General features: G+C 44.3%; 1 pseudogene; it reads left to right on the top strand.

Moving 5' to 3' along the window:
• Window positions 1–2,911: 2,911 nt before the first annotated feature.
• On the top strand, window positions 2,912–4,760 carry LOC121552127 (annotated as a pseudogene).
• Window positions 4,761–9,089: the final 4,329 nt, after the last annotated feature.

The following is a 9,089-nucleotide window of genomic DNA, read 5'->3' as shown; positions in this document are numbered from 1 at the left end:
GTCAGCTCAATAGTTTTACAACCAAGATATTTGATAAGGCTTTGAGATATGGAGGCCCGCGGCGAAAATGCACACCGCCATTGCAGGGTATAGGCCGATAGGTCTCATGGGTAGTAGCCTACAACTGCAACATGTTTTTAGGACATAAAATGTACTTGATATTATGGTTGAAAATGATGAAACAACTTAGTCTGTCTATTTATTACACTTCTTAATAAAGCACTATGAATGACTTCATAAAATGATTATTCGTAATTTGGGGCTGGGTGCCAACAACTGTAAAAGTTCGTAGCACCAGTGACACCAGGGGAAAATGCTTAGCCTGGAGCCCTGTAATAGTAACTGACCTAGAGACTGCTGCCCTATGTACATAGTCATGAACACTGGTCACTTTAATAATATTTACAACTGTTTTACCTACTTTGTGTGTATACTGTATTCTAGTCAAGGCTCATCCTATATAACTACTGCTGTACCTTTTCTATTCATACATTTTCCATTATGTCTATACACACCATCATATAAACTCAGCAAAAAAGAAATGCCAGGACCCTGTCTTTCAAAGATCATTTGTAAAAATCCAAATAACTTCACAGATCTCAATTGTAAAGGGTTTAAACACTGTTTCCCATGCTTGTTCAATGAACCATAAACAATTAATGAACATGCACCTGTGGAACGGTCGTTGGCAAGACACTAACAGCTTACAGACGGTAGGCAATTAAGGTCACAGTTATGAAAACTTAGGACACTAAAGAGGCCTTTCTACTGACCTGCTCATCTGCGTGAATGTGCCTTAGGCATGCTGCAAGGAGGCATGAGGACTGCAGATGTGGCCAGGCAATAAATTGCAATGTCCGTACCGTGAGACGCCTAAGACAGCGCTACAGGAGACAGGACAGACAGCTGATCGTCCTCGCAGTGGCAGACCACATGTAACAACACCTGCACAGGATTGGTACACACCTGTGGGACAGGTACAGGATGGCAACAACAACTGCCCGAGTTACACCAGGAACGCACAATCCCTCCATCAGTGCTCAGACTTTCCGCAATAGACTGAGAGAGGCTGGACTGAGGGCTTGTAGGCCTGTTGTAAGGCAGGTCCTCACCAGACATCACCGGCAACAACGTTGCCTATGGCACAAACCCACCGTCGGGACTGGCAAAAAGTGCTCTTCACTGACGAGTCACGGTTTTGTCTCAGGTGATGGTCGGATCGCGTTTATCGTGAAGAAACGAGCGTTAGCACGAGGCCTGTACTCTGGAGCGGGATCAATTTGGAGGTGGAGGGTCCGTCATGGTCTGGGGCGGTGTGTCACAGCATCATCGGATTGAGCTTGTTGTCATTGCAGGCAATCTCAACGCTGACAGGAAGACACCTCCTCCTCATGGGTACCCTTTCGCAGGCTCATCCTGACATGACCCTCCAGCATGACAATGCCACCAGCCAACTGCTCGTTCTGTGCGTGATTTCCTGCAAGACAGGAATGTCAGTGTTCTTCCATTGCCAGCGAAGAGCCCAGATCTCAATCCCATTGGGCACGCCTGGGACCTGTTGGATCGGTGTTATGTGAATTATTTAACAAACTATTTTAGTGTCTCTGTGCGTCTCCCAAAAGGTTGTAAATCTTTTGGGATTTAAGAACGGCCAGAGTCCCGGTCTGCATTGTCAGAGATATTTATTCATTGAGAATTCTGCCATCACAATTTCAGAGTCCATCTTTTATACTCATACAAAAAGAAATCCCTTCCCTCTGTAGGCGGGCTGTAGTTTTCCACTCTAAAACTGCTCTACTGACCTTCAGTTCACACACACACACACATGCATACACACATGCATACACACACACACACACACACACACACAGTATCCTACTCCCTGCTTTACTCAGTTATTGCCGTTCTCACAATATTCTGCACCATGTTTTCATAACAGTTTCTCCCCCAAATTGGGAGGCCTCTTTACTCTTAGTTTCTCAGTTGTCTTTGTTGTCTGGCCTAACTCTTACTCACATTGCTAAATAGTGGCTCAATGCCATAGCCTTTACTGGTCCTACACTCACACATTTCTAACACAAACACAGTTTCAGGGTGTAATAATTAGTCATTAATAATTAATCTATCAATCGGAGGGTGAGGGCTAGGCCATCCCCCTCAGAAATGTCCGGGAACTTGCAAGTGCCTTGTGGAAGAGTGGGGTAATATCTCACAGCAAGAACTGGCAAATCTGGTGCAATCCATGAGGAGGAGATGCACCGCAGTACTGAATGAGCTGGTGGCCACACCAGATACTGACTGTTACTTTTGATTTTGACCTTTTGGTTCAGGGGACACATTCCATTTCTGCTAGTCACATGTCTGTGGAACTTGTTCAGTTTATGTCTCAGTTGTTGAATCTTGTTATGTTCATGCAAATATTTACACATGTTAAGTTGCTGACAAATAAACGCAGTTGTCAGTGAGAGGACGTTTTCTTTTATATGTATATTCGTCTATCTAACAACTCTATATTAAATTCCTTTATTTTTATTTAGGGATTTGTGTTTTTTTTTTGTATTGTTCGGCTATTAAATATCACTACTGCACTGTTGGCGTTAGAAACATCATTTCGCTACACCCACGATAACATCTGCAAAATGTCTATGCGGCCAATAACATTTGAAGGTAGTGATTCAGGAGAACATATATATGACGGGCACTAATTAGCAATATAGGCTAAGTTGCTAGCTTGGCTTTATAACGTGGAATGTTTAAGCAGACAGAACAGAACAAAAGCAGCACAGAGGACAACAGCGAAGATGCTGAGACAAACAAAATGGTTAGAGAAGAGGCACAGTTATAGTGGTGAGTTGTCTCCAGTGGTGTTTTTACATATTTGTTTTAAACATGAGCTGGTTAAAAAGAGACCATGTCTCGCCAATCACTGGTACAGAAAATGGTTGAGAAATGCTGTACTTACTGCCAATGTTATGTCAGCACTACTGCCTGTGTGTAGGGTCAGGGTGAAGGGTGCATCAATGGTTGGTGGTATCATGATGGTGGAGGGATGGTGGTGTAGAGCGATGTGGATAATGCCAGGGCTGAATTCTTGTCCCAGTCCGCCCCTGTGCATTTATCAGTGCATTTGTGCACACCCTGCAGGCTCTGATGTCTGTGAACGCACGCGAGGCAGCTCTCACCCCGACAGCGGACGAGCTGTTTGACATCGTCCTGATGACTAATAACCACGCCCAGGTCGGAGTCGCCTCATCAACAGCATCAACCACTACGGTTCGTGGTCGACACGCTCAGCCATGCCTACTACAGTGCTATAAGCAGAGAAATACAATGACCAGTAATTGGAGTAATTATTCTATGGTTATAAGACGCGCTTATTGTGAGCTGCTTTTCATTGAATGATGGGTATTTTTGACCAAATATGTTTTTAGTGGTTGTATGCATGTTTTGCATGGATGTTAGTGGCAATCTTTGGCTACCAGCCTGATGATACCATCACATTTGTATGGGGTTCTGATACGTTTTTGTTTTTCACTCTACCTGACAGATTTAACCATTGAGAGGTTCTGAACGGGAGGGCAAAGCCCCATTGGCTATCTGAAGGCTTATCTGACCAACCTGTACCTCTCCAAGGATGGAGAGAAAGTCATGGAGGCCATTGAGGAGGGTAGTTGAAAATGCCTGCTTTCCTTTGTCCTCTAGGGATTAAACTGGTTTAGGTTAGATGGATGCTAAATTGGTAACAGAGTAAAAAACTGTAGATGTACATTGTGGTAACACTTTTATAGGTATGATATAGCCTACATATATGATACCGTTGTAATGCATTTTTAAGACTTGTTATGATTATGTATAAGCCCCTTTTTTTTATAATGTCTTTATAAATAGGCATTGCAGCAGCGACCATGTTTGCATCTGGAGATGTGGAGAACAAGCTTTCCGACACACAGCTGGCAAAGTTGCCACGGGGATGCTGTCCTCTTCTCTGACGAAGGAGATCATCGTGAAACAACACGGCCTGGACACGTTCTTTGAGCATGAGAAGGAGTTTGAGAACAAAACCTCTTGCAGGTGTTCATGAGAGTATATGCCTCCTATTTTATGTTAGCTTTTGACATGATTCCAAATGTTCCTTTCTTTGGTAACACTTTATTTGGAGTCTCCTATAGATGGGTTATAGATGTTCAACTTACTATCAACAAACTTTTTAACTAACACACCCACTTACCTAATCCTAGACCTTAACAAGTTGTTGCATATCAACCGTGGCTGTTGATAGTTTGACATTTAAAGACCATCTATAATAGGGACTGTCCAAATAAACTGGAACCCATTGATGTATTTGCTTTAATAAAAATTTAATAATACTATGCTAACCCTATGTCTCATTCACTCAGGGTCCCTTAAAGTGTTTCCTGGAGGCGCTGGGGAAGCTCCAGAGGAAGTTCTACGCCAAGAACGAGCGTATGACCTGCCCTATCGTACCACCTTGTAACATCTCCCGAGCGCAGCCAGCTCAGGGCCCGCGTCCTCAAGACCCTCAGGAGCTGGGGCCTGGAGATCGACGAGGCCCTGTTCCTGGCCGGGGCCCCTAAAGGGCCCCTCCTGCAGAAGATCCGTCCCCACATCTTCTTGACGACCAGATGTTCCACATCGAGGGGGCCCAAGGAGCTGGTACTATCGCGCCGTGCCTTTATGGGATTGGACAGAAGTACCACAAGGAGAAACTTAGTGAGCAGCCTGCCAAAGACACAAAGTAGTGAGCCTCCTAGGGGTGGGAAGGTATCATCATTATGCAAATAGTTAGTTGCGCACAACCCTGTCATCCGGTAGGTTTTGTTTTGTGTGGATTTTGTATTAAAAGTGCCTTTATCAGAATATACTGTAATAAAAAATGTAGTAGTACTCACTTCAGGGATTTTTGCTAGAATAAAACAAGTTTTACAATGTCACCTGATGTTCTCGTTCATAAGGAGAATACTTTAATGCAATATTCATAATATTCCAGTTGTTAATTACAGAATTAAGTATCTAGTTTTTGTAAGAATGTATGTCATAAAATGTGTTCACATTTCACACACACAAGTGTTTTTTATATCTTTAGAGAAGAACATTTGGTCTCATTTGCTGCAGAGACCAACATGTACACTACCGGTGAAAAGTTTTAGAGCACCTACTCATTCAAGGGTTTTTCTTAATTTTTACTATTTTCACATTGTAGAATAATAGTGAAGACAGTCAAAATTATGAAAATGACACGTATGGAATCATGTAGTAACCAAATAAGTGTTAAACAAATCAAATATATTTGAGATTCTTCAAATAGCCACCCTTTGCCTTGATGACTGCTTTGCCCACTCTTGGCATTCTCTCAACCAGCTTCACCTGGAATGCTTTTCCAACAGTCTTGAAGGAGTTCACACATGCTGAGCACTTGTTGGCTGCTTTTCCTTCACTCTGCCGTCAGACTCATCCCAAACCAGCTCAATTGGGTTGAGGTCGGGGGTTTGTGGAGGCCAGGTAATCTGATGGCACTCATCACTCTCCTTCTTGGTAAAAATATCCCTTACACAGTCTGGAGGTGTGTTGGGTCATTGTCCTGTTGAAAAACAAATGATAGTCCCACTAAGCCCAAACCAGATGGGCCATGAAGGCCTGATTCACACAGTCTCCTCTGAACAGTTGATGTTGAGATGTGTCTGTTACTTGAACTCTGAAGCATTTATTTGGGCTGCAATTTCTGAGGCTGGTAACTCTAATGAACTTATCCTCTGCAGCAGAGGTAATGCTGGGTCTTCCATTCCTGTGGCAGTCCTCATGAGAGCCAGTTGCATCATAGCATTTGATGGTTTTTGCAACTGCACTTGAAGAAACTTTAAAAGTTCTTGAAATGTTCCATATTGACTGACCTTCATGTCTTAAAGTAATGATGGACTGTCGTTTCGCTTCTTATTTGGCGCCTGTTCTTGCCATAATATGGACTTGGTCTTTTACCAAATAGGGCTATCTTCTGTATAGATACCTTGTCACAACACAACTGATTGGCTCAAACGCATTAAGAAGGAAAGAAATTCCACTAATTAACTTTTTAAGAAAGCACACCTGTTAATTGAAATGCTTTCCAGGTGACTACCCTCATGAAGCTGGTTGAGAGAATGCCAAGAGTGTGCAAAGCTGTCATCAAGGCAAAGGGTGGCTATTTGAAGAATCTCAAATATAAAATATATTTAGATTTGTTTAACACTTTTTTGGTTACTACATGATGCCATGTGTTATTTCATAGTTTTGATGTCTTCACCATTATTCTACAATGTAGAAAATAGTAAATCCCTTGAATTAGTAGGTGTTCTAAAACTTTTGACCAGTAGTGTATTTTACAGTTAACTGCCAAAATAATGGAAGCAGTTGAGTAAATGAGGGATACAACGTATTTGAAATCAGGCACTGAATGGTTTGATAAGCATGACAACTATGTAAACCATTTGCGATGGCTGTTATGGGTGGAAGATGGCACATTGATGCCATCTGTTGGTAAATGTTCATTACTGCAACGCCAGTGTTTTACCGGTGTACTTGAGATACCCGGATGTATTGCAATATACTGAACAAGACTGGTTACTCGCATCAATGCCTCTGCCTCGTTATTTAACATGCAAACATGGTGTCAGAGTCGGATAACTAACCATGCTTTCCGCAAATTAGAGTCACCTGTTCTGGTTTTAAAAAGCTTAGTTGAGTAAAACTTCTCCGGAATTGTCCTTAGCTAGATTGAGTTTGCTAGTTAGCTTCAGTGTTGTTAGCACCGTTTAGACATGGCAGCGAACATTTCCCCTCCGCCGTTATGAAGCTCAGCGAGATTGGAGCACAAACTGGGATAGTTTAGAGGTGAATGGGAGGACTGTGCACTAGCAACGGGACTTCCGGGAAAAGGACGATGAGGTAGTGGCTGCCACTTTGAGGACTATAATGGGAGCAGAATGCCGACACGTATACAAACACAACCTGAACCTAACAGCAGCTCAGCAAGGTAACGCTACAGCTATTCTTGATGCTCTCGAACTTTACTTAAGCCAGCAAAGAACGTTATCTACGAGCGTTATGTTTTCGGTTGTTGCAAACAGGAGGACGGGGAGTCCATTGACAGCTTTGTCACTAAGCTAAGGGAAAAGGCAGCTACATGTGACTATGGTGCTTTAAGAGATGAACTGATCAGAGACAAGATGCTTGGCATAACTGATGAGGGCACCCGCAGACGTTTGCTGAGAGAACGTGACCTGACACTAGTCTTGGCAGTGGAGACATGCCGTGCAGCAGAGCTGACGGATATACAGATAAGGTCCATGGAGCTAGAAAGGCAACATATGGACAATGTCAATGCTACATTCAGGCAGCCAAAAAGAAATTCCCTTTTGCCACAGCTAAGCTAATACTACAGCCAACTCTGCAGTAGACAACCCCAATGCATGCCGATATTGTGGCATTTCTCATGGACGAGGAAAAGAACACTGCCAGCCTATGGAAAAATATGCAAATCCTGTGGTACAGCTAATCACTTCTGCAAGGGCCTGCATGAAAAGCAAGAGAAAGGAGGGTAAAGTGCACTCCATTGAAATAAACACAGATGAAGGGAACAACAGCACAGAGGATGTATATGCTAGCGGTCATAGGGGCAGTAAGGGCAAAAGGAAAAAAATGGTTTGTCACTCTGCTACTTAATAATAAACCACACAATGCCAGCTAGATTCAGGGCCACATGCAACGTTATGAGCCTTAAAAGATAAAGGGAGGCTCGCGCAGAGACAAACTCACACAGAGTAGCACCAAGCTGAAACTGTATTCAGGCCAGTTCATGACCTCTTTAGGCCTGTTTGTGACAGAGTGTGTTTTACGTGGCCAGAAACACACTCTTGAGTTTGAAATAGTTGAGGCTAGTCAACAGCCATTACTGTCAGGTTCTACATGCGAGCGCCTTGGGCTTATTAACTTCACCAACCCAGCTGATCTTAACATTATAGACAAAGTCCAGGCTGGGCCCCTGAGCAAGGAGACTCTCCTAAGCAAGTACCATGATGTCTTCAACGCACCGGTCGAGTCAGTTCCCCGGCGAAGTCTACTTTGAGTTGGATGCAGCAATCCAGCCTGTCCAGTGTGCACCTCGCAAGTACCAGGGCCATGAAAGCAGCTACAAAGGCTCAGCTTGACAAATACAAGCAGATGGCCACATCATATCCGTCACCGAGCCCACAGACTGAATAAGTAATATGGTTATCGTCAAGAAACCAGACAAGCTACGGATATGCATAGATCCTAAACACCTCAACCGGGCTCTGAGACGTTCACTTACATTATGCCCACGTTGGAGGATGTTCTTTACAAGCTCCCAAAGGCCAGAGTCCCGCTGTGGATGCCAGAGATGCCTTCCTGCAGTGCAAGCTTGATGACCCAGCAGCTACATGCACCACCTTTGGACACCCTGGGGCAGGAAGAGGTGGTTGAAGCTCCCGTTGGTGTCTCCGTGGCTCCAGAGGTGAATCAGAACAGCACGAGCTGTTGATGGGACTCAGCGCGTGGAACCCACAGCAGATGACATCCTCGTAGTGGGCTGTGGGGACAGTGATGAGGAGGCAGAATGTGACCATGACGCCTAAGCTGCTGGCCCTGATGGTCAGATGCAGACAGGTCAAGTTAAGGCTAAGCATAAAAAGGCTTCAGTTTAAAGTGCCAGAGGTTCGCTTCCATGGGCACATCTTGTCCTCCACCGGATTGAAGGCGGATCCAGAAAAAGTGAAGGTGTCTTGGATATGCCCCACCCATCTGACGTGAAGGCAGTGCAGTGCTTCGTCGGATTCGTCACCTACCTGGCCAAGTTCCTACCGCGGCTCTCTGAAGTGTGTGAACCACTAAGGAGGCTCATGGACAAGGACACCATCTGGCATTGGCTCCCAAAACATGACACAGCACGGTGAGGGAAATAAAACAACTGGTCACCCAGACACCTGTACTGCGATACTACGATGTGTCAAAACCTGTCACGATTCAGAGTGACTCAAGCCAGTATGGACTGGGCTGTTGCCTCATGCAAGAGAGGC

The sequence above is a fragment of the Coregonus clupeaformis genome, unplaced genomic scaffold (assembly GCF_020615455.1).
Source record: "Coregonus clupeaformis isolate EN_2021a unplaced genomic scaffold, ASM2061545v1 scaf3799, whole genome shotgun sequence".
Classification (NCBI taxonomy): Eukaryota; Metazoa; Chordata; class Actinopteri; order Salmoniformes; family Salmonidae; genus Coregonus; species Coregonus clupeaformis.
Note: the sequence above shows the minus strand (reverse complement) of the source record. Positions and strands in the feature narration are given on the sequence as shown.